This window comes from Mastigoproctus giganteus, chromosome 1 (genome assembly GCF_048544385.1).
Source record: "Mastigoproctus giganteus isolate SK-2022 chromosome 1, ASM4854438v1, whole genome shotgun sequence".
NCBI classification, from domain to species: domain Eukaryota; kingdom Metazoa; phylum Arthropoda; class Arachnida; order Uropygi; family Thelyphonidae; genus Mastigoproctus; species Mastigoproctus giganteus.
This window is the reverse complement of record NC_143575.1, coordinates 84,791,772-84,810,308: the sequence shown is the minus strand read 5'-3', so window position 1 is coordinate 84,810,308 and position 18,537 is coordinate 84,791,772. Positions and strand designations below refer to the sequence as shown.

The 18,537-nt window shown below is 40.8% G+C and overlaps 1 protein-coding gene across 2 annotated transcripts in view; it reads right to left on the bottom strand.

Annotated features, from left to right (window-relative positions):
* Nucleotides 1-18,017, bottom strand: part of LOC150090956 (calcitonin gene-related peptide type 1 receptor-like) — a 264,585-nt gene extending 246,568 nt beyond the window's left edge. For both annotated transcript variants that reach the window (XM_090373571.1, XM_090373588.1), the window contains exon 1: nt 17,864-18,017. The gene's annotated coding sequence lies outside the window, so the exon portion shown is untranslated. The remainder of the gene's footprint in view (nt 1-17,863) is intronic.
* Nucleotides 18,018-18,537: the final 520 nt, after the last annotated feature.

Genomic DNA, 18,537 nt, shown 5'->3' with positions numbered 1-18,537 from the left:
TATTCTGAGAAGTATAAATATTCAGCTCCAGCCAGGACATCAATTCCTTTAACGTCTCCAAATCAAATATGGACAGCATGAAACTTTTCTCTGCAGAGGTCCTTCCAATTTTAAAACGAATCAGATACGACTTCTTTGCCAATAAGAGTGATCCTGGCCTTCAAGAAAAACGTTTTTTTAGTTTTATTTTCTGTTGTACAGCTGTATCTATTCATATTAAATGTGTGCGTTTGTTCTCAATAAAAACAAAAAAGACAATAAAGATTGAATATTTTTATCATATGACTTAAGTCCATATATCTTCATTAGTCCTTTCTTCAATTATCTGAATCCTCAGCACTCTCATAAAAACATTAGCCTTAATTCAGTTTTGTTATCAGGTTAATCTCTGCTTCGGGAAAATATCAGTTACTGTGGTAATACTTTTTTTGTGTGTGTCATCATCATAATATGTTTCCATCTCATTGGCTTGTTACCTTAGAGCACTGACGCCGTTGATGAAAGACTTAAATTCTAAAACTCGGAAGAAACACATTTCTACAATGGGACCCGACAGGATATATTTGTGTATTAGAAACTATCTGCGAAATCTATTCCAAATTGATAGAATCTTTCACTGGGTCAGGACATTTATCCTCTTCACTTTGAAACGGGGATTTATAACTCCTATTTAAGAGACATTCTAAAGAAGATGTACTTAATTGTACACTGATAACACTGCTGATGGAATCGAATATTTTGGATTAGTTAATAATATTAAATTTCTTAATCGCCCTGGAATTTCTGAACAAAACCCAATTGGTGGCACTGACTAATTTAATAATCTTCAAAAAGGTACCCGTATACCAGATTCACTTGGTCTATGCGTGCCTCACTCGTTCCTATGACCGCTGCTATACTGTGCTCATTAGAAAGTGTACCTGTGGAGTGCGACCAAAGCCTTTAGATTCATTAAATAGTTATCTTACTAATTGGAAGGTAAATTGCGCAGAGTCTGGTTGGTTGACATTACAAGAGTGATTGCATTCTCCAAATCAGCGATCAGCATTTGATCTACAGAGGTAAATGACCTGTACATTCCGAAGACAAGGGTTTGTGACATAAATGATAGGATCCGTCGAGCTATAATTTGTTTTCGGCTTAGTAACTGAGAATCTTCTAATGGTCAGAAAATAACCATCCATGAGATTGGAGAAAATCACAATTAATAATATATACGACAGTTTTTTTTACTATCATCGTTATTTTTGGTTTTGCGCCAAGGCAGATAAGATCACAAGGAATCTGATGGTGTTTGCAATTGCATGTGCTCTCTGATCAACTTTGCCCGTATCCTGGATTAAAAGACACGAGTTATTAATCAAGATAAAAATATGCACTATTACTCTAGACCGACTAACTCGGCCATGGTGTGAAAAGTTCCAGAAGTTTCTCATATCTAGATGGAATTCTAACCAAACCTTTTCCCAAGGTCTGGAAGGGACGCTATTGTGACCACTGTGCTAGCTGAGAAGACCTCGCTTTCGTAAAATCTAAGAATATCTATAAGTTACTTTCGCTCAGACTTAAGTTCCGAATCAGAAAATATTCACAATATTCAGAAACGTCTGTAGTTTGCTAATGATTCAATTCGATTTTCAGAATATTTTACTACAATCTGCGATTAATATAGTCGGCTATTAGTGGCATTATCCGTTGACTTTGCTTGTAGCATATCCATCATTCGATCTGTATTCACGATAATACGAGGGTTGTTTAAGAAGTAGTGGGAACACTCATGTACACTCATTTCTGAACAGGAATAACATAGGTATAGTTACTTATAGGAGACAGAACAGTTGTAAAACAGTAGCAGCTTGCAAGTGTTCGTAAATGGGGAAGTTGTTTCTATGGATCAAGATCAGCGGTTGTGGATAGGTAGAGTGAAGTCAAATGGGGGCAATACACCAAGAAATGTTTTCATATGGTTTCAGGAAACAAGCGGCAATGATGCATTGCCATATCGAACTCTGGCCAGGTAGGCAAAGTTGTTCTGGTATGGACCGAAAAGTAGATAAGGATGATCAAGTGTTTTACGTCCATCCTTTGATGAGCAGGAAGTGGATGGCAGGAAGTGGATGGCGTCCATCCTTTGATGAGCAGTCGATGGCGAGTGTGAACTGGGTGTTCCATCAATGGCATTTAAAGGAAACGATATTGTGACCTCAAATGAGATGAACAGTATAAAAATAATTAAGTCATCTGCATATTAATGCAGATATCGGAATACTTCACAGTTTACATAATCATTGAGTTATATTTACAAGAAGGGCCTAATGGAGAACCTCGAGGTACTCCAGTGGTATAAAAGCTAATAATGAGAGTCTGAAACCATATGAAAAAAAAACCAACTTGTACGACTGAAGTATGATAAAAATGATTTGTTTGTTTGTTTGTTTGTATTTTATTGGCGCATCAGCAACTGAGGCTATAATGCGCCAAGGACAGGTAAAATAAAAATTTTAGCTCTCGGTAACCTAATTGGTTAGGCCACCACGTCACGGTATATAATAACAAATAGCGAAAAATAAATCAATAAAAAATAACAATAACGGAGGCATTTTAGATACAATTAAAAACTTTTATTAATTTAAAATAGTTAAAAACAGCAGACACATGGTCATTGTCGGATAAAATCTGACTGAGTGTATACGGCTCAGTCAGATGATTAAAGGCGGTAAAACGGATATTCCTAAAATTGGGACAATCAATTAAAAGGTGCCTAATAGTTAAAACTATGCCACAGGACTCACACATAGGAGGGTCATCGGCCCTCAGCAAAAACGAATGAGTCAAATGACTGTGTCCTATGCGCGTCCGGGCGAGAACAACTTCCTCCTTACGATTCCTGCGCAGACTAGACTGCCACGGTTCAATAACAGGCTTTATACAATATAGTTTGTTTCCAGTCTGTCTATTCCACAAATCCTGCCATTGGGAGTGCATCTTCTCGTGTATTATTTGCCTGTAGTCTGTATAGGGGACTGACAGGCAGCAGTTTTTATTGGGAATTGCTGATTTGGCTGCGGCGTCAGCCAAATCATTCCCTGTAATCCCAATGTGGCTGGGAATCCAGCAGAAGCGGATATCATATTCACATCCGAGGAGGAAGTGAATCTTCTGCTGAATACTAGACAGAACTGGATGAGGATTATATCTTACAGATATTAAAGCCTGTAACACGCTGAGAGAATCAGAGTATAAAATGAACCGTTGGTATTGGCATTCACTAATGTGATCCAAGGCTAACTCTATAGCATGCAGCTCTGCAGTGAATATACTGCATTCAGAGGGAATCTGCTCCGATGTAGTGCTGTCTGTAAAGACAGCAGCAGATCCCACATATGATTCCGACTTCGAACCGTCTGTATAAACTGGCGCGAAGTCAGAATGTTCAGCTCGGTGTGCTGAATAAAGCTGCAGGTAGACAGACAATGGAGTGTCCGACTTTCCCCAATTTCTGAGGGACAAGTCACATGTTGGAACACGAGCATGCCAGGGTGGAAGGGGTTGCTTTGGTGTTTGGGCAACCTTGTCTACCGTAATATTAAGTTCTTTGAGTAGCTCTTGGAGACGAATACCAAAAGGACGATTGGCAGTCTTACGGGTGTTGTACAAATTTTCCCATCGTGGCTCAAAAACGAATGGCCACGAAGGATGGTCTGGCAGGGATTTCAGTTTTAAGGCATACTTTAGAGACAACTGCTTACGTCGAAGTGATAACGGTGGTTCGTTAGCTTCGACGTATAAGCTCTGGACTGGAGATGTTCGAAATGCTCCAATAGCGATACGGAGAGCCTGATGATGGACAGGATCCAGCCACCGAAGTACACTGTCTCTGGCCGAACTGTATACCAGGGACCCGTAATCTAGTCTGGATCGTACAAGTGCACGGTAGATGCGTAGTAGGGTGCATCGATCCGCACCCCAAGATATTGAGGAAAGAGAGCGCAGAATATTCAGCCCTCTTGTGCACTTTGTGCGGAGTTGACGGATGTGATCCAGGAAGGTCAGCTTTTTATCGAATACGAGTCCCAAGAATTTTGTGTCCGCTGCTATTGGAATTGCATTTTGTCCGAGCTTTAATTCAGGATCAGGATGAAGATTACGCTTGCGACAAAAGTGTACGCAAACGGTCTTCTCCGGCGAGAACCTGAAGCCATTAGCAAGTGCCCAGGAATTAAGACGATCAATGGCTTTCTGCAGTTGTCTTTCAATAACCCTCATGTTGCATGACTGACAAAATATGCTAAAGTCATCAACATAGAGGGCACAGTTTACAGTTGGAGGAAGTTGTTCTGTGATGGAATTGACTTTGATGGCAAAAAGCGTGACACTTAATACTGATCCTTGTGGTACTCCCTCCTCTTGGCTGAAGGGACGAGAGAGTGAGGATCCCACACGAACTTGGAAAGATCGATTGGCCAAAAAGTTTTTAATAAAAATGGGGAGTTGCCCCCTAAGGCCTAGGCTATGCAGATCTTTTAATATGCCAAATCTCCAAGTTGTGTCATACGCTTTCTCCATGTCAAAGAACACCGACACCAAGTGTTCGCGTTTTAGGAAAGCATCCCGGATGGATGCTTCCAATCTAATAAGATGGTCCAAAGTGGACCGGTTCCTTCGAAAGCCGCACTGGATATTGGAGAGAAGGTCATTTGACTCGAGATACCATATTAAGCGAGAATTAACCATTCTCTCCAGGATTTTGCACAGACAGCTAGTCAGAGCAATAGGACGATAATTGGTGGTGACTTTTGGATCCTTTCCTGGCTTAGGAAAGGCAAGAACGATAGCCTTTCGCCAGGAGTCCGGAAACTGCCCTTCAGTAAAGATTCTGTTATACAGAAGGAGCAGACAATCCATAGATTGTGATGAAAGATGTTTAATCATTTCATAATGGATGCCATCTGGTCCAACGGCACTTGCTTTGGAAAGAGCGAGTGCCCTTTTCAGTTCCAGAATAGTGAAATCCCCGTTGTAGGGATAAATGCTCTTAGATTTAAAGCTAAGTGCCTGTTTTTCGATTTTATATTTCAGGACCAGAAACTCTGGGGAATACGAAGATGTTGCAGAGATCTTGGAGAATGTTTCCCCAAGAGCATTGGCTATTGCAGTTGGATCTGCAATAGCGCATCCATTATAATCTAGGATTGCAGAAGGGTGGGAGGTATATTTTCCCTTCATTTTCCGGATTATATATAAAAATGATCATTATCACAATTGGAGTCCGGAGAAAACATGGAGAAGTTATTTTAGACAGTAATTGGTGAACTTTTCTTATTTAGTTTTTTTTTTTAAATTTCTGTTTTATTGGCCCAGCGAGGCACGTGCTTGACAATATCAATTTCTTTAAACAACTCCATGTTGTGATGTTTTTCAAATATGCACTTTATTAATTTCCAAAAGAAGCTTTCCACAAGTAAACTTTATAAAATACAAGGTGCCGCTAAAATGAAACATGAATCGTTGCTTACCAACGCATTAATACTGTGCATGTCAACAACATTCTTGTCGTTCTGTAGCTTGTTTTTTCCTGTACAGATCAGTTTTTGTTTCGTTGCAATCGGTTAGTACAGAAAGTAACATCTCCAACCTCCACCTCAAAGGAAAACAATTTGAGGACTTAGCAGACATCCAGAACACAATACATCAATTAAAGACTATCTTCCGAGGACTTTCGCTGCTGTTTTAGATCCTGGACATCGAATGGAACATTGCACAAGCGCGGCTGGAGAGTACTTGGAAGGGTATAAACATTGAAATTGTTGTATGTTACAAAAAGAGGGCTATACACTGACTTAATTACCCTACTGGCTACCGTAATGTAATCATTGGAGATAACGTATTTTCAGCGTACATTCTAAAATGGACAGAGGATCATGTGTACGTGCACGTGTTCCCTAATAGCTTCTGTGCTTGCAAACCAATTTAAATCTGATTTACAGTAGGCGTGAGGATGTACTACGATATTCCGAAGGAGTGGTGACTCTATTTCGATGCGATTCCTTGAAACAAGATGACTGCCGCTCAAATTACCCTATTGTGCTCTTTCCATTTAAAATTCTTGTATTTGAAGTCCGATTCAAACGAAATTGCAGTACTGCGAACGGGTCCTAGGGGAGACTGTCTGGATACTTTTTTTTTATTTCAACCCGTTTGAAACGGGAATGAAATGATCTTTATTATTCGCCTTGTTATGAAGAGTGCAAAACAGGGTGTTCATTCTAACTAGAACTTGCTTCTGTTCATGTGTTCTTACATATGGATTCAGATTCTGGCTGGCTGTGGTAACCGATTCTATCAATCTTCACTAATAAAAAGGTTTATTTAGTTTATAACCATTTTCTTGGTACCATTTCTCCTGGTTCTGAGGCAAAAACCTGCTCTGATCAATCGTCTGTTTTGTACGATCTCCAATCAGACATTCGTCCTCTTCCACTCTCTATATTATTCTATCTATTTTCTCTACTCTTCCAGTTATCCCTCTGATGATAAAATAATTGTCCTTAATACCTGCTTAAGCCTCGCCTCTGTTCGATGTTTTCCCATTTTTCGCGTTTAGTAATCACATGACCATTTAGACAGTTAAACACCTGCTACTGGTAAACAGTGCTTCAATGTGACCTCTTGGAGTAGTCCCTTAACCCCAGTATACTTCCGTACCAGTCAATACCCTAGTATTGTATAGCGGGCAGTTTTTTCAGATGTATTAATACGAGAAATGGTTGGATATTTCTAACCTATCTTTTCAAAATTCTTTACTGCTCCACTTCTTGATACCTTTAAATTGAAAACAATTTCCAAAACATTGCTAAGTAATGACTTAACTTTCAGTTCGTTGTATTCATAAACTTGTGGGTAACATATTTATGAAAATAATTTTGTTTCCACCTTTGTGTGACATTGTCAAAGTTTCCCCGCTATTTGCAATGACCTTTCAGTAAGTTTCCATCCTAGGTTGTGTTGCTTGAGTAAAAGTTGGGCATACAGTCACTTTGCACCATATGAAATAGTTTCCTTTCTTGGAATAAAGTCTCGATCATCTCACCTCTTCCGGTTTATATCATCACGTAGCTGCCAAAGTTATACCCTCAAGATAAAACTCTTGCAGCCATATGATAAATTAAATCGGATTAAAGAAAACCCTGTCCATTATGGGCTTTCTCTACTACAATAACAACTCGGTTTATGGATTTAGAATGGACTAAGTAGAAAATTTAAATCGAAGAACGTTTACAAGAAAAAACAATTATTTAAAATCCATACTCTAAATGTGTTATCTTCAGTAAATGGCGAGCAAACTCTCAACCGTTCACGCCTTTCATTTTGTGATGCGTAACCCCTAACGTACCACTTGGTTCCAGACTACCAAAATCTCCAAATTTAGCAAATCCTTCTTCCGTAGAGACGTTTAGCGATGAGAAAATTAAACGAAAAATAAAACTGAGCTCGTCTGGTTGCCATGGAGAAACCATTGTATCTCAGATAGTCAAGAACTATACTTTTCTATGACACATAAATCTTTCAAAGCGTGGTTGGTTGTGTCATCTGAGCGCCCTAATCAGAGTTCGAGGAGATAGTCCGGAAAGGATTTTCCCAAACATATAATGCGATCCTCATAAAATGTCAAAACTTAAACGCAAAAAACCTTGGATAAACCATCAAATAAACTTCATGCGCGTTGTGCAACCGAATTCCATGAAATTTATTCAACAATGCATTACTTCTGAAATCCGTGTTCTGGACAGTGCCATTTCCTTAGTTTATTGGTGTAATAGACTGAGAAAAACTTCTTGATTTATAAAAGAAGTTATGGCGAAGAAAAATCAATATCTATGAAAAGAGGGCCAGCTTCACGAAGCCGCATCTCTGTCTTTTAAAGAATCGGGACCCCATCGTAAATTTTTTCGCATGAGGGACAGAAATCAAGAGTACATATTTTACATTTGCCAGTAAGACTAACCAGCAATGATAACTGAATACAAAATGCTGTCTTATGACTGCATTATATAATCCATTGATAAAACACAGGATAGGGGTTCAACTGAGGGTTACTGATGAACTAGCAGAAATCTCTCATGGAGACTCTAAACCCTCATAACTGACTTGCGAGTCAACATGACAGACAGACAACTAGCTTTCATATGTGCAAACATAGGTGCAAAAATGGTGGCAGTTTGAAATGGAGGCTTCTCAATTAGCTGATCATGCGAACATTTATTGAAGGATTGCGATGGATTCTTTGAGATGACAACGCAACTATCCGCATGAATGAGTCTAGGAACATACCAAAACCTTCAACCTGGCCCCCTCCCCCATCAATAATGTGAATTTAATTGAGAACGTCGGAGATATGTTGGGAAGTTCGACTTCGCGGTTCTCTACCAACCAAAATAGTAGATCTGACAGATATCTTGATGGAAGAATGGTAAAATCTGAAGATAGACTCCTTAAAAAATCTAGTGGAATCCCTGCCATGATATATACGGCTATAAATAGCGTAAAAGGTTGCCCTAAGAGATACTGAATAAAGGTTTAATTTTTTTGGAAACTAGTGATAACATTTGCTTATGGGGTTTCCAAGCATAGTCAAGTCAACTTTCTCTGGAGAGGCACCAGTTTTCTCCTGGATTATTTGTCTTTTCAGCCCTCAAAAAGGAATAGAATACCTGCAATTTAGAGACAGTGCAGTAACGCCTTATGGCCTTAAGTGCGTATTTGAAACAAAACCCGACCACTTTGGGGATCATGTGGCGAACAAAAATTGTGGTTCTAATAATTAATAAGCGCTCGAAATAGCGTGCTCTAGACATTCAATGAAGGAATCGCAGAACTTGGACGCCATCAACTCACTGAAAGAGAACTAACTTCACAGATGGAAGACACAATGGAGCAACTAGTTGAATAAACCGACAACTTTGTTCAACGATCGGAAACCCCTCGCTGCAGCCACGTACAAAGGCTTCAAGGAAAGACCGGAAATGGCAAACGAGCAATGATTTCCCATTTGTAGGACTGCGTGCTATATTACAGACACCTGAATGGAACATCGCCACTAAATAAGGGGACAGTTTGCTGTTGTTTCACGGGGGAAGCTCGTGTTTACGACATGCCAATGTGTTCTCAAGTGTTTTAATTAAATCGTAGCGTATTGTTAGAGCCAGAAATACGAGAGACAGAAAGTTTACTGGGTGCAGTTGAATGCAGTCATTGCACTGACATTTGCTCCACGTGAAACACTTCTCTGTACTCTTCCATTTAAGTGCTTTTGTCGGTGAAGAATTTTCTGCTAAAGGAGTTGGCAGAAACAAATGCCGAATTGAAGTCTTGGCGCAATTAATTTCAAGAACTCGTAAAGATTTAATAATTCCTTGGAAATTTTCCAAACTAAGTTTGAATCAAAGATATAGAAGATAATTTTTTTAATAAGCAAAAAAAATTTACAATTTTAGGAAAATTCTGTTCTAAAAGCAGCGTATGTACACAGCATGGAAATTAAAAGAAATCCATAACAGAAAAATTTTAAAACGATTTTTATGTCACTCCCACACACGATTTGGGACTTCAAATCGTATTATGATTTTATTTGCGTGTAATTTCCATAATGTTTCCCTTAGGGAGTTATGGTAACAGTTTGTAAATAAACTTGATTCTCATGAATATTGTCGAATTAAAGACGTTGCGCGCCTTCCCTTGAAGCTGAATTTCTTAATATGTGATTAAGATTTCAAATGAAAATGATTTTTGATTAAAGAAAACTCCAAATTTTCATTTTTGGGCACTCGAACTTGGACATTAAAGCTCACATCTGCAAGGGGCCTAATTTTAAGAAAATTGGTTCCGATTTTATCATACCCGAAGATTCGGAAATGGAAGTTGAAACCACTTATAATTCTCAAATTATTTAAGAATATTTAAAATGACTTTTGACACATCGAATAGTCAAAGATTTTGATACACTTCAACACGTACTCGGGAATAAAATTCTGTAAATCTGTGTCATGTCATTCCAGAGGTATACGGCAGCACTAGTTGAGGGTATATAAGAGGTCAAATTTAAGATGGGATGTGGTAAACACCCGAGCTCCTGCAGTGGTGGAAGTAAACAGAATTTCACATTCGGGATTTGTCCATTCACATCAGATCGAAAGGAAGGAGCTACCGAGTCAACTATCGGTCAAGACAGTACAGTAACACTGAAAATGCTACTACTCCAAACCTGATAAGCAAACAATTCCCATAAATATTTGAAATGCATTGTAAAAGGAAATCACAAAGCCGCTATCGCCAAAGTCAAAAGAGAAATTCCAGATGGAGGTAACTCTTTGTCTGAATACGTTTGTAGAGACAGTGCATAGGCTGGGAGTAATATGTTACTCATGGACCAATGCAATGGACCAATAGCACTGATGGAAAATAACATGAAGTCATAAATCCCACTTCACGGTCCACGCATCCGACAAATGGGTCTTGGTGATCCATTCCAGCGAACGGGTTTCACGCAAAATGTGCTATAACTACAATTAAGTTCATTGGTGGTACACATCGGGTCTGTTTCTTGCAGTTCGACCTAGGCCCACTGGCTGTTGTGCATGGAGCCATGAATGTTGAATGGCGACATTCTAGACAGTTCTGTAGCGAAGAGCCATGGCAATGTCCCGTTGCCACAGCCTGCTTACAGACCATACAATCAATCCTAGCAGGGCAGAAATTCCTTATAGGGGCGGATACCAACTGCCGATCTCACCTTTGGCATAGTGACTACCGGGGTACGATGAATGGACAGCGATTAGAAGAATTTCTCGCAAATTCAATTTTCACGGTCAAGAATCAGCCCTTCTGCCTCCCAACATACTGCAATACGCTATGGGAGTCAACAATCAACATGATCTTGACCTCCAGGAACATCGAAAGCCATGTCACAAACTGAACCGTGCAAAACGCATGGACCACGTCCGACCATCGACCTGTCACCTATTGTATAGAAAGAAACCAGACCAGAACAACAGTGACCAGACACATGCAGTGCAGGTTTGCCTTGCTTATTGCAAACTGGGACATATTCCGAGAACAATAATATTTGGAGAAACTGGCCGTACAGGAAAAAGGCAGCGGAAGCAAAAATCCGGACCAGCTACAGCGAGACATAACCCTCTATATCACCAGTGCTGCCGAAGCAGCCATGAAGAGGAAACCCTCCACATCCGGGGCCATGTCCTAGTTGACCCCGGAGCTCCAGAGACTTAGGAAACAGGTGCAAAACAAACGAAAACAGTACCTGTGGGTCCGAGCGATATGCCCCCCCCTGAAGAAATAGCGGAACTACGAAAAAAATATAGGCAAATCAAGAACATAATATACAGAGACAATAGAAAAGAATAAGGGGACATCCTGGGAAATACTCGTCCAAATAACATGAAACAACGACCCCTGAGGAGTGGTATACAAAATAACCACAAATAAACTACCCAGGGGAGAAGTGATAACTGCAACAAAAACGTCGCAGGGAGACCTAACCACAACCTGGGAGGAATCAGTTACAAACATACTAAATGCCATAATACAAGATCCGCCCGACCTACTAACGAAGGAACAGCAGGCAAACGAGGAATATACGACACATCAAATCTAGACCCCTCTCACAATAAATTAACTGCACGAAGCTGCGGCAAGAGCAAGGAACAACGAATGTCTCGCCCGGATCTAATAGAACCAGAGATGATCAAAAAAGCTACAGAAACCATCCCGGAACTTCTACTTCGACTATTCGACTGCTGCCTAAGGACAGGCCAGTTCCCATCTAGATGAAGAACAGCCAATCTAAAGCTGACACCCAACCAAACCCCAGGAATTACTGAATTGTTATCCGCCAATAGCTCTGCTCTGAACGCTAAGCAAATTACATGAGAGATTACTGCACAAGAGTTTCAACAGCATTACTACAAAGCAAATCTAAACACATCCAAGCAGTATGGATTCACACCAGGATCATCAAAAATTGAAGCCATTCAGGGCCTGGTCACAAAAGCAGCTCAATGCACTAAGAAGTACTTCCTCGTTACAGCGGTGGACTTTGTCGGAGCGTTCTACACCCTTTGGTGGTCGAGCGTCCTGGTCAGGCTCAGGGCACAAAAGTACAAATGAATTTATACAACAGAATCAAAGCTTACCTTACCTCACAGACAAACGGGTACAGGTAATGACACCCTTCCCAAACTTAAACAGGCCAGTCCGCAGAGGCTGCCCTCAGCGATCTGTCCTGAGGCTGCTCTTGTGGAATATGGTATTGGATGAACTGCTCACCATGGACCTGGGAGAAGTCGAAGCCCAAGCCTTCGCGGACGACTTGGTGCTGATGATTGCAGCGGGCGCACGATCCGGATTGGAGGCACATGCAAACCAAGCCGTTCGAATCCTACAGGACTGGGCCATGCTTCATACTCTCAAAATTTCACCCGAGAAGACAGACTCGGTACTACTCAAGGGAAACTTAAACTTGAGAAGGCCACCGCAAATCAAGATAGCAGGGAAAACAATAAAACTGTCAAATCAGATTAAATACCTTGGAATCATCCTTGATCAAAATTTATACTTCAAACCACACCATATGTACCTAAAAGATAAACTCAGAAAATATGCGGCATTGGCGGTCAGAGTTACAAGCAGGGATTGGGGGCTAAACCTGCAGATCCTGGCAGGTGTCCTACCTCTAGACCTGGAAGTGACCCGCTGCGGGCTTATGTATCATCTATCCAAGGGAACGCTCACCACGATAAATGACTTTACCATCGACATTACCAAAAATCGTGAGAGAAAAAAATAAAAAATAGTAGATCACTTGACTACCGATAACACAAAAATTCATCCCGTATGTCACCAAACTATACCCAAAGGCCCCAGCGTGGTTATACCCGGGATTAAACACAACCTTCCTACTCACGGGCCATGGGCCATTCAAACTGAACGCACTGGCATCACAGAAGATTCTGGCTGTACCTGCGGAGAACAGGAAACATGACAGCATATTATACATGAGTGCGAGTTGTATGAGGAACACCACCTACTAGACACGCCCGAGGAGTTCACAGCCCTCAGCCGCTATGCACAAGGACTCTTCTCCAGAAGGAAGACATTAATAGCCATCTACCAAGATGGACCAAACTGAAAAACTCCAGGCTAAAATGACAGATAGCGAAGACATATCCAGCCAAGTACAACACGAAAACTCAATGACCATAGATGGGACACCGGACTGACACCATAAAGCCATGTTAGGAAGAAAGAAGAGACAAAACACACTCGGAGGGGACCTGGACCTGTGCGTGTTGTGGTAAGTCGGACTAACAAATCAGCAGAAAGACTGCTGTCACGTAACAAGATTTGTCACACCCACTGGACTGAGCTCTACTCCAGGAATGAAGCCATCAAGAAACAGACAACTACACCGAACTAGACAAATGCAGCGACGCTGAAAAGGCGCCATATGACGACCTGTACCGTGCCCTAGCGCGGTGCCTTTCTTTCCACACTCCCTGGCGGGGGAGGGGAAGACCTCCCCCCCCTCGCCGCCCTCCTTTCCCTCTGGTGGGACACGGGTATGCCCCACTGCCAACTCTGGGATCGCCTTCCCTATTGACCCCTTATTTCTGTCTTTTCCCCCAGCCTTCAGTTTCCCCGCTATCTGCCTAAACAGCGTAATCCCCACTCAGCTATCAAAATTCATAAATACAAATCTAACTGCGTTGATATTAACCTTTCTGCTTCCTTTTTATCCAGCGATTGCCCAAATTTTTTTTATTAGGTACTGAAATCACAGTACTGAAATCCTAGCCACTGAAATCTCAGGAAATTAGGTGGCAGGACCTGCCAGAGTGAAACAAACTACTGGGTTCCTGGTCTGCCTGCACGGCGCAAAGGTGGGGCAACGTTAGGCAACAGCAGGGGTCCAGCGGCTAAACGACACCACATATATTCAATCCATACACTAAATCTCTGGCAATTCCAGCGAACTGGTACACTCACAATGAAAACTACGCGGAGATGGGGGGGAACCCCTGGTGCCGTCTGACTAAATAAATCTTGCTCTTGTCCAGTCGCACATCTCACTCAATAACGCACTTACTGGACAAGAATATTTTGGGAACCTGACTCAGTCAGCCTGCATGCTAAACTTAATCCAACTGGAGATTTTGCGGGTATGCCAGATTTTTCAATCAGAAAAACTACCGATGAATAACATGAACGAACAATGCCTCACGGCCTTAGTTGTAGCGGAACTATATCTAAAACACAACCAGACCAAGACGTCTGAATGGACTAGGCATTGTCTTGAAGAATGGGAGCCACAGAATTCCGGTATGCAGCAATCGTGTTACAACTATGTTCTACTTTTCTTAATTTTTGGTCAAATCCAATCATGACCACACAGTATCAGACCTCAAAACATTCTCGAGCTGCTGTCAGTTTATTTCAACTGCATGTTAGAGTTTCGATGGACACGTTACTGATGCACATTATGATTACCAGCACGGATATTATGGAGAAGAAAAAGTTTTATTAATTCGCAAAATCTAAAACGTTTTATACCAGTTCTTCACCAATTAGTGCTAATCGGCAAAGGTTCTTACCTCCATGTTTATCATGAGAACGGATGCAAACACCACCGCTCAATGGGGAAGGGGGAGTATTTGATGAAAAGAGTCATCAAATTGTTGGTCATAAGATTTAGCGGAGACTCATTCATGAAAAGGATAAAATGGTCCAACCTTGAATTCTTCACTAATCGACAAACGCCACGTGGGTTTGCCAACGATGTATCGAAGCTCGCTATTGAAATAACGAAAATAAAAAAACTGAATGATACACTGTGATATTGTAAAATCACATCAAGTACTCGTGTGCCATCCGGTTACACTAAATGGTTACCATTCGCTGTCAGAACACCAATAAGAAAACGTTCTTTATGTATTTATTTCGCGGAGTTCATTGGTCCTTTTGAAACTTTTCAGATGACTTTTCCGAGGAAGCCCTTATTGTGTAAAAGAAGATTTGTCCAGGAACTCCCTCTTCAATCTTTGTTAACGATTCCTCTCCTACACGAGTTTTTTTAAAATCAAATCGTACAATCTTTCACATCGATTGGATTCATTTTATTCTAGTTATTGTCAGTTCGTGAGTAAAAGCTAAACCCACCGTAGTGTGGCCAAATCTACCCCCTTTTTGCCATTATTTACCGATTTACTCTACCATACCGTATTTTTCTTCCTCCTGTTGGGTAACATCATTAGTTTGAGAAATTGCCACCGCTTTTATGTGGCTTTCTTCCCCTCCCCCACTTTGAGTCTGTTGTTGTGTATATCGGAGTCGTTCAGACAATTCTGCCTTCTGTATCTCGTTCAACTAACTTCGTTCCACTACAGAATGATTGAAAAACATTTTTATCATTTAATATAAATCAAAAACAAACTAACGTTATCCAACTAACACGATAGCCATTCTACCCAATTTGTTCTTCCACTTCTGCTTCCAATCTCCGGTAGAGCCGAAAAGTGTACACGAGTTTAACAAATCGGAAAATTATAGAAAGAAATACACCCTTTCCGATAGTTTAACAACCTTCAGAAAGGGTGCATTTAGTGCGTTATATATCCAACAGATGGCGGTACTATGTAATGGAATTTGTTCGTTACAGAAGTTAAACGAACAACCTTCCGTGCCCTTAAAACAAAGCAGGCCCATTTTGCCAGCAGAAAAAAAAAAGTGATGCATTACATGCTAGACGGGACCTCCTACATACTCCTACACTTGGGCATATTTTGTAGATGCTCTTGTCTTCAAGAAGAAATACATATTTGGATGAAAAAAGCAATCCTTCGAATCACATTAAAATCAAATAACCCGAGATATTTGGTGCAGTGAACAACTATGGTATCCTTGCCTCGAAGGTTGTACGTCCAGAATATTCCCGGGGAGTGAAGCTACATGTTTTACCCAATACTGCATTTCAGTATTGAAAATATTTCTGGACATAACCCTTGAGATGTCCTTCAGAACACGGTTTATTTGATTTTATGCCATCAATGCTGGAAACAGTTTCTTTCACTGTTGTCTCATCTTAAAAGCGAGAAGTCGCAAGGGGAAGTCATTAAATCAGAAAGTTTCGTAACCCTCCTATTCAATGTCTTACAAAAGGCTCTCTGTGATCTGGGGCATTTTCATGAAGAACTAATTTAGTTTGGCAAAGATCTTTCCGTTTCCATCGACCACAAGCTGCTAGCCAATTGATTTCTAAGACTGATTAATTGCTTGATCATCAAGGATGAAGTAGAAATGCCCTTCATGCATGAGGCCGACACCCCGTTTCCCTTTTGATGCGTGCTTTCTTTAAAGATAAACATAGAAAGGCACAGTATGGCCCAGAGGCCCTTGGGCCAAAAAACCCCAAATACAACAAACTTCGAAGATTGAGCTTTTTTTTTTTTTTTCTAGATACTGAAGGTATGTTTCTAGGCCATTCGAAACATTTTGGTGATTTTACTCAGAAGTAAACTTCATGTAAGACAAAGAAAAAAAAATCATTTTTCAATCCAGTATCTAACAGCAGACTAACCCTATTCTTGAATTAAAGTTTACTGAAGCACGTCAGAACATTTATTTCCAGGCTACTTCCCAATATAAATAAATAAACTGTTTCTAGCGATCTTAAACAGACAATACCTCTAATCCAAAATCGACTTCCACGTTTACCACCTTTCATACTCATCTCGATTAGGCATGCCAAGAAAAAGACAGTTTTGACAACGATATTTTCGCCTTACTAACACAGAATTCTCCTATCTACCTTCAACTATTTTAAACTGTGTGTATTTTAGCCAAGTGATTGATATTACCATGACCCCAACAGAAAATCTTATTTTAGGATCGTATCAGAACGCCCTGAGAAGACTGAAGGCTGCTTCCATACCTACTAAGAAAGATTGCAATTAAGAATCGCTTTTAAAACTGGAGGAAACACACCAGACACGTGGAGTTGAGTTTCCTGTTGAACGAGGAGTGTGACGTCACTTAGAAACAGTTTAAATTTGACAGAAATATCGTTAATGTTGCACTGTTAATAGAAGTGTTTATAATAATTAACAATAAGTCTTGTTCAGTACCAGAAAATGATTTGCTTTTATTACAGCAGTGTCTGTAATGAATGGTACAATGGTAGATCGTATTTACAAATAAATTGCAGTTTATGGTATCACAGGGGAATAATTGTATAATCAAATGGATTCTTCCAATGCCTATTATGCGAGATAATCACACGAGTTCTGTTTAAGCAATTTAAACCAGAGTAATGAAAATCCGTGGTATTGAGCAACTTCTCAAAGAGGATGAAATATGGCTTCAGATGAGTTTCAGATTATGTTTGCAACAACGCCTTCTGAGAGTGTTAATATTAATAAATCACTCTGACGTCAGCTCATTGCTGATGGTAATTTAACAAAGGAGTAAACGTGACGTTTATGTCCAACTGAATGAAGAACTCCAGTTAGATATGCATTAAAGCATTTTTATGAGGAATTTTAGAGAAAAATTGCGTTTTTTAAGTGTGCCCAAGAGACTTACCACAGAGAGTCAAAAATTACGTAATCGGACAAGAGGAAACCTTGCACCATCAAGGTTAAAAGTACGATTGCGTCATTTGCATGCAAAACAGTTTCCATAAAACACGTGAAGGTTTCCTCCTCGGGCAAAACGAAAACTTCGAGACAAATTGGGGGGGAAAAAACTTTCTAAAAACATTCTTAAGTAAAAGACACTTCAAACTTCTTACCGAAATTCTTTTAAAAGATTTCCACGTTAGCTCATCCCTCAGACGATCTATCACACGAACGCATCAAACCGTTGGTGCCGCCCGCTATTGTCGAACTACACTCGCTCCGGCTAGGTGGAACGGAAACTGTGCTCCGAAAGGCGCGTGCACTGGAACTGCCTCGCACGTCGTTACGAGATTAAACGTGCCGTGGCGCCGACCGACGATGCCGAAGAAGTACGCGGGAGGGGGGGGTTGGTAGAGGGGGGTACAGAAAGGAGTAGGAAGAGCGTGACTTTCAATCTGGTGCGCGCAGAAAGACACTTTTCGGGCTGTCCGAAGTAAACAGAAGTTTGGTAATGGTGGTAATGACCTTCGACGGTGTTTTCGACGGAGAAGCGGTCGCAGAGACGCGCACGGAAGCGAAAGCTAAAAAACAAAGCTCGCTTCAAGCAACATGAAAAAGAAAGGATGGGGGGATGTGACATCAATCAGGCTATAACGAAATAGAGTTTCCGACGTTTGAACTGCATACGGAAGACGAAGTCGACTCTAATAAGGATTACCGTAATTTTAAGATGTTTGGTGCGCGTCATCCACAGATCACACCATCGTAGTGGGAGGGTGGATTGATTGGAGATATCGATGACCCAGATGGAGGCGTCTGCTAAACCATCCTTCGTGGCGGTGTAGGG